We start from the raw sequence: 7,354 nt of genomic DNA on the forward strand, positions 1-7,354 counted from the left end.
CAGAGTTGTGGCAACTGACATTTAATGTGGATAAGTGCAAGATAATGCATCTTGGATGTAAAAACCCAAGGGCAGAGTACAGAATATTTGATAGCGTCCTAACCTCAACATCTGAGGAAAGGTATTTAGGGGTGATTATTTCAGATGACTTAAAGGTAGGCAGACAATGTAAGAGAGCATCAGTACATGCTAGCAGAATGCTTGGTTGTATATGAAGAGGTATTAGCAGTACAAAGACGGAAGTGCTCATGCCATTGTACAGAACACTGGTAAGACCTCACTCGGAGTATTGTACGCAGTACTGGAGACTGTATCTCCAGAAGGATATTGATACTTTACAGAGAGTTCAGAGAAGGGCTACTAAACTGGTTAATGAATTGCAGGATAAAACTTATAAGGAAAGGTTAAAGGATCACTATAGTGTCAGGAAAACAAACTCATTTTCCTGACACTATAGCATCCTTAGGACCCCCCCCCCCACCCTCAGGGTCCCCCTCCCTTGGCGCTTAAGGGGTTAAAACCCCTTCAGTCATTTAGCTTTATCGAGCGGTGGGATCCCTCAGTGCTGGTGACCGCTCCTCCTCCGCCAGCTCCCAAATGGAGCAGAATATGCATGAGTGGCAAGAGCCGCGCGCATTCAAACAGTCCATAGGAAAGCATTTCTCAATGTTTTCCTATGGATGTTTTGCACGCTGGATGCGAATTTCGCATCCAGCGTCGCAGAAGTGCCTCTAGCGGCTATAGTATCCCTTTAAAGGAACTTAACATTTATAGTTTGGCGGAAAGAACAAGACAGGGGGGATATGATAGAAACATTTAAAGGACCACTATAGTGCCAGAAAAACAAACTTGATTTCCTGGCACTATTTAGTCCTTAGGTTAAAACCCCTTCAGCCACTTACCTTAATCCAGCGTCGGGCTCCATCGGCGCTGGTGACCTCTCCTCCCCCGCCGACGTCAGCTCCCGAGTGGAGCCGCGCGAGCATTCAAACCGCCCATAGGAAAGCATTACTCAATGCTTTCCTATGGACGTTTTGCATGCTCAATCCGATTTTCGCATTGAGTTTCGCGGAAGCGCCTCTAGTGGCTGTCAGGCAGACAGCCACTAGAGGCTGGATTAACCCTGCAATGTAAACATAGCAGTTTCTCTGAAACTGCTATGTTTACAGCTGCAGGGTTAAACCCTGGGGGACCTGGCACCCAGACCACTTCATTGAGACTATATTTAAAAGAAGAAAAACTACCACAACAAGAGGACATAGTCTTAAAGGACCACTACAGGCACCCAGACCACTTCAGCTAGTTTTAACCCTGCAGCTGTAAACATAGCAGTTTCAGAGAAATGTTTACACTTAGGGTTAATCCAGCCTCTCACTGACAGCCACTAGAGGCCGCTTCCGCAAATCTCACTTTGAAAATCACAGTGAGAAGACGCTGACGTCCATAGGAAAGCATTGAGTAATGCTTTCCTATGGGCGGTTTGAATGCGCATGCGGCTTTTGCCACGCATGCATATTCGGTGCTGACGGCAGGAGGAGGAGAGTTCCCCAGCACTGGAGAAAGGTAAGTGGCTGCAGGGGTTTTAACCACTTCAGCCCAGCGGGGTGGGGAAGCCTAATGACCCTATAGTGCTAGGAAAACGGGTTTGTTTTCCTGGCACTATATTGGTCCTTTAAATTAGAGGGGCAAAGGTTTAAAAATAATATCAGGAAGTATTACTTTACTGAGAGGTTAGTGGATGCATGGAATAGCCTTCCAGCTGAATTGGTAGAGGTTAACACAGTAAAGGGGTTTAAGCATTCGTGGGATAGGCATAAGGCTAACTATACGATAAGGCCAGGGACTAATGAAAGTATTTAGAAAATTGGGCAGACTAGATGGGCCGAATGGTTCTTATCTGCCGTCACATTCTATATTTCTAGATATATCCATGGCAGCACTACAGATGGGTATAGTTCCTCCCACTCCTACACATCATTAAACAATAAAAGGAACTCCTTCCTCTAAACCCTCAGTCTTTCAGTCCACATCAATTTGACAAAGGATGCTTTGCAACTTCTTTTAATTTTTTTGGTATACATAGGCATATAGTACCCACTGTACCATAGGGGGAATTCACCCTCTATCCCCATGGAATCCACAGGACACGGAGCCCTCCCCCCCCCCCCCCCCCCTTTATGATTCTTCCTTAGCAACCTGTGAGACAGGCTGCAAGGACACATTAGGTATTTGCTGGATGTGACAGTGGTAATTCTCTTCTAAGTTTTCACCAGTAGAATTGCATGAAGGAAGGTTTTGGATTCTCCTGACTAGTTTTCCTTTATTCTGTGTAGCCACAATTAGAATTTTTGGAATCAACCAGGTGTTCCTTTCAGTCACTTTACTGCAGGTTAGTTCCTTACCATTATTATTTTTTTTTTTGGAATATGTTTAACTTTGCCTTTATGGTAGTTGGTAAAAGTTAAAGGGACACCCCAGGCACCTAGACCACTTCTGCTCATTGGAGTGGTCTGGGTGCCAACTCCCACTACCTTTAACCCTGCAAGTGTAATTATTGCAGTTTTTCATAAACTGCAATAATTACATTGCAGGGTTAACTCCACCTCTAGTGGCTGTCTATTAGACAGCCACTAGAGGTAACTTCCTGGTTTCTAGCACAGGAAACCTGTGCTAGAGCGTCGCTGGACGTCCTCACGCTGTGTGAGGACCTCCAGCGTCGCTCAAAACCCCATAGGAAAGCATTGAAATGATTTTTCAATGCTTTCCTATGGGAGACGTAATGTGCATGCGCGGCATTTCCGCGCATGCTCATTACGTCTCCTCGGCCGGTGGGCGAGATCAGTCTCGCCCACCGGCCGACGCAATCACTGGGAGGAGCGTCGCGGAGGCGGAGACAGCGGCGAGGGACATCGCCGCTGTCCCAGGTAAGTGACTGAAGGGGTTTTCACCCCTTCAGTAACCGGGGATTGGTGGGTGGGAGGGAGATGGGACCCTCCAGTGCCAGAAAAACGGATCGTTTTTCTGGCACTGGAGTTTCCCTTTAAGTATGGTTGTTGGATCTGTATTCCCCTATGTATATGTTTTACATTTGCATATATTTGTACTGTATATGTTTTTATATAGTCTGGTATATTCCTTTTCTCTCTACTGATTTGTGAGGCAGCAGATCATTATTGTTCTAATCTCTAGCTGGAATTCTCTATTATTATTGCCATTTATGTAGCGCCAACAGATTCCGTAGCGCTTTACAATATTATGAGAGGGGGATTTAACTATAAATAGGACAATTACAAGAAAACTTACAGGAACAATAGCTTGAAGAGGACCCTGCTCAAACGAGCTTACAGTCTATAGGAGGTGGGTTTAATAAACACAATAGGACAGGAGAATAGCAATCAAACAAGGTGGGAGTGAAGCAGAGCTGGAGGAGAGAATAGAGTGCTGCCCTTTAGGAGAGAGCAAGAGACAGGTATGTGAGGTAGAGGTTACTCTGGGAGGCCATAAGCTTTCATAAAAGAGATGGGTTTTAACCCCTTAAGGACACAACTTCTGGAATAAAAGGGAATCATGACGGAATATTTCCGTCATGTGTCATTAAAGGGACACTATAGTCACCTGAACAACTTCAGCTTAATGAGGTTGTTCAGGTGAGAACTATAGCTCCCTGCAGCCTTTCTCTGTAAACACTGTATTTTCTGAGAAAATACAGTGTTTACATTGAAAGCTAGGAACACCTCCAGTTGCAGTCACTCAGAGTGAACCAGAGGGACTTCTGAGTTGATGGAGACATAATATGCCTCCATCCACTCAGATCTGCTGTGCACGAGCAACCTGTGATTCAGTATCTCCTCCCACTGCATGCAGACACTGAACTTTCCTCATAGAGATTCATTGATTCAATTCATCTCTATGAGGAGATGCTGATTGGCCAGGGCTGCGTTTGAATCATGCTGGCTCTGCCTCTTTGTCAGTCTTAGCCAATCCTATGGGGAAGCACTGTGATTGGATCAGGCTATCACATGTCAGCAGACTGCTTGTTTTTCCTGAGTCTAACACCATGCAGATTTACAGCTTCTGGCTTGAATACAGTAAAATTTTTACTATATTTATGGAGGCATGAGGTTCCCGGGGGGGGGGGGGGGGGGGGGGGGGAGGGGGTTAGATGGTCGTGTTAACACTATAGGGTCAGGAATACATGTAGTTGCACTGGTGACTATAGTGTCCCCTTAAGAACCAAACGTGGAACCAAAAAGGGAATCATGACATGTCACATGTGTCCTTAAGGGGTTAAAGCACTTCTTAAACAATTGAAGACATGGGGAGAGTCTGATGGCAGTAGGCAGGCTATTCCATAGGAAGGGCGCCGCCCGCGAGAAGTCCTGCAAATGTGAGTTGGCCGTACGGGTGCGAACAACGGACAGGAGTAGGTCACTGGCAGAGCAGAGAGACCGAGAAGGAGCATACTTATGGATCTGTGAGGAGATATAAGAGGTGCTAGAATTGGTCAGTGCTTTATAGGTGTGGGTTAGCACTTTGAATTGACTCCTATAGGATACAGGAAGCCAATGTAAGGACTGACAGAGGGATGAGGTGTGAGAGGAGCGACAGGAGAGGAAAATCAGTCTGGCGGCAGCATTCATTACAGACTGTAGCGGGGCAATACGGCTTTTGGGAAGACCAATTAGGAGAGGGTTACAATAATCCATGCGGGAAATTACAAGAGTATGGACAAGCTCCTTGGTAGCATCTTGTGTAAGAAAGGGGCGGATGTGGGCTCTTCTTAATGGATTCCCACTACTCATTCTGTTTGATATGTTAAGACTGGGTTTAACGTTGGGTGTACAGTCTGAAGCCAGACATGTGATGTGGCAAATGCAGGCCCGTCGCTAGCCGACAGGCAAAACAAGCAACTGCTTGGGGCCCCGAGCTGGCCCGGGGCCCCAAGCAGAGCCGGCAGAGGCATGCGGTCCTGGGGGGACGGACTGCTCAGGTCGTCCGGGCCCCACATTCAGTGGGTACATACCGGGTCGCAGGGGGCCCGGTATGTACCCACTGGGCCAGCCTCTTCTCCTGGGAGGCCCAGCAGCCGGTCACCTCAGGGCCCCCCAGAGGCTGGCCCTGCTGACACCCGGCGGGCGCGCGAGGGAGCACTCTCCTCTGAGTGCTTCCTCTTCAGCTCCCTCGCGCACCGTACTGATGCCGGAGCCGGAAGATGACGTCATCTTCCGGCTCCGGCATCAGTACGCGGCGCACGAGGGAGCTGAAGAGGAAGCACTCAGCCAGGGAGAGTGCTCCCTCGCGCGCCCGCGGGGGGGGTCAGGGACTCAGGGAGGACATTTCAGTGAGTGGGGGTGGGGGAGAGGGAGGGAGGACATTTGGGGGGAGAGGGAGGGAGGACATTTGGAGGGAGAGGGAGGGAGGACATTTGAGGGGAGAGGGAGGGAGGACATTTGAGGGGGGGGAGGGAGGACATTTGAGTGGGGGGAGGGAGAACATTTGAGTGGGGGGAGGGAGAAAATTTGAGTGGGGGAGGGAGAAAATTTGAGTGGGTGGGGGGGGAGGGAGGAAATTTGAGGGAGTGGGGGGGAGAAGGAGGGAGGAAATTTGAGGGAGTGGGGGGGAGAGGGAGGGAGGAAATTTGGGGGGGAGAGGAAGGAAATTTGAGGGAGGGGGAGAGGAAAGAAATTGGAGGGGGAGGAAGGAAATTGGAGGGGGGAGGAAGGAAATGAGAGGGAGTGGGGGGGAGAGGGAGGGAGGAAATTTGAGGGAGTGGGGGGGAGAGGGAGGGAGGAAATTTGAGGGAGTGGGGGGGAGAGGGAGGGAGGAAATTTGGGGGGGAGAGGAAGGAAATTTGAGGGAGGGGGAGAGGAAGGAAATTTGAGGGGGGAGGGAGGAAGGAAATTTGAGGGGGGAGGGAGGAAGGAAATTTGAGGGGGGAGGGAGGAAGGAAACTTGAGGGGGGAGGGAGGAAGGAAACTTGAGGGGGGAGGGAGGAAGGAAATTGGAGGGGGGGAGAGGAAATGAGAGGGAGGGGGAGAAGAAGGAAATTGGAGGGGGGGAGAAGAAGGAAATTGATGGGGGTAGGGGGAGAGATTGACATCCATCACACACACAATGCACCCCTTGCACACAGAAAAACACACAATGCATTACACACATACACAAGCAATGCATCCCTTACACACAGCAACACACAATGCACCCCTTCCACACCTACCAGTCCAGGATTTAGGGGTGACCCAGTTGTGTCTAAGGTGTTTTTTCTTTTTTTTCTAAAAACACCTTAGACAAAACTGGGTAATCCTTAAATCCTGGACTGGTAGGTGTGCCTTGAGGACTGGGCTGGGAAACACTGCCTTACAGACACACACTGCATCCCATACATACACAAACTCACCTTGCAGCCCTTACACCTTGCCCCTCAAAAAATGCCTCAAAATGCCTCAAAAAATGGAGCTGCTTCCCGTTCTCCCAGAACATTGATTTTTGTGACCACAGTTACAAACCGCCTCCAGAGAGCCTGTTCTACACCAGACCAGTGGAGCCAGACGGCAGCTGAAGCCCATCATCATCATCATCTGGTTGTAAGTAGGCAATCTAGTATATTATTCGTGGCACTAATCTCTAATTTACCTCACATTAAAGGGACACTGTAGCTTAATGTAGTGGTTCTGGTGTCTATAGCCTGTCCCTGCAGGCCTTTTATTGTAAACACGGCGGCACTGCAGCACTGTGTTAGTTAACATGGCAGATCATATGGGTGGGGCACTGTGATGTCACATGGGGGGGCGGCAAACTTTACTTTTGCCTAGGGCGGCAAAAATCCTTGCACCGGCCCTGCAGACACTGCATCCCTGTGGGGGGGGGCGTGCATGTGGGGGGTGGGGGGGGTTGGAGTTTGGGGGGGCCTCCATGTCCGTTTTGCTTGGGGCCCCCAAATTCCTTCAAACGGCCCTGGGCAAATGCAATCACATAGAAGGGAGAGTCCAAAAGTTATGTAAACCAGTTGCAGGACTGCTATATATCACACGTGACCACAACTTCTATGACAATGAAAATTCAGCTTCTCTCAATAGTCCCATCAACATTTCAACTCCAGGTCACATAGCTCTAAATCCTGTACTGAACTAACCCACCCCTTGTACCATGGTATATTATACCCTAACCCCTTGTACCATGGTCTCCTTGTACAATGGTATATTTTAACCCATCCCTTGTACCATGGTATATAATAACCCCAACTCCTTGTATATTATATCCCCCCATCCTTTGTATCCTGGTATATTATAATCTTTCACCCCTTGTACCATGGTCTCCTTGTACAATGGTATATTTTAACCCATCCCTTGTACCA

The sequence above is a fragment of the Pelobates fuscus genome, chromosome 1 (genome assembly GCF_036172605.1).
Source record: "Pelobates fuscus isolate aPelFus1 chromosome 1, aPelFus1.pri, whole genome shotgun sequence".
NCBI classification, from domain to species: domain Eukaryota; kingdom Metazoa; phylum Chordata; class Amphibia; order Anura; family Pelobatidae; genus Pelobates; species Pelobates fuscus.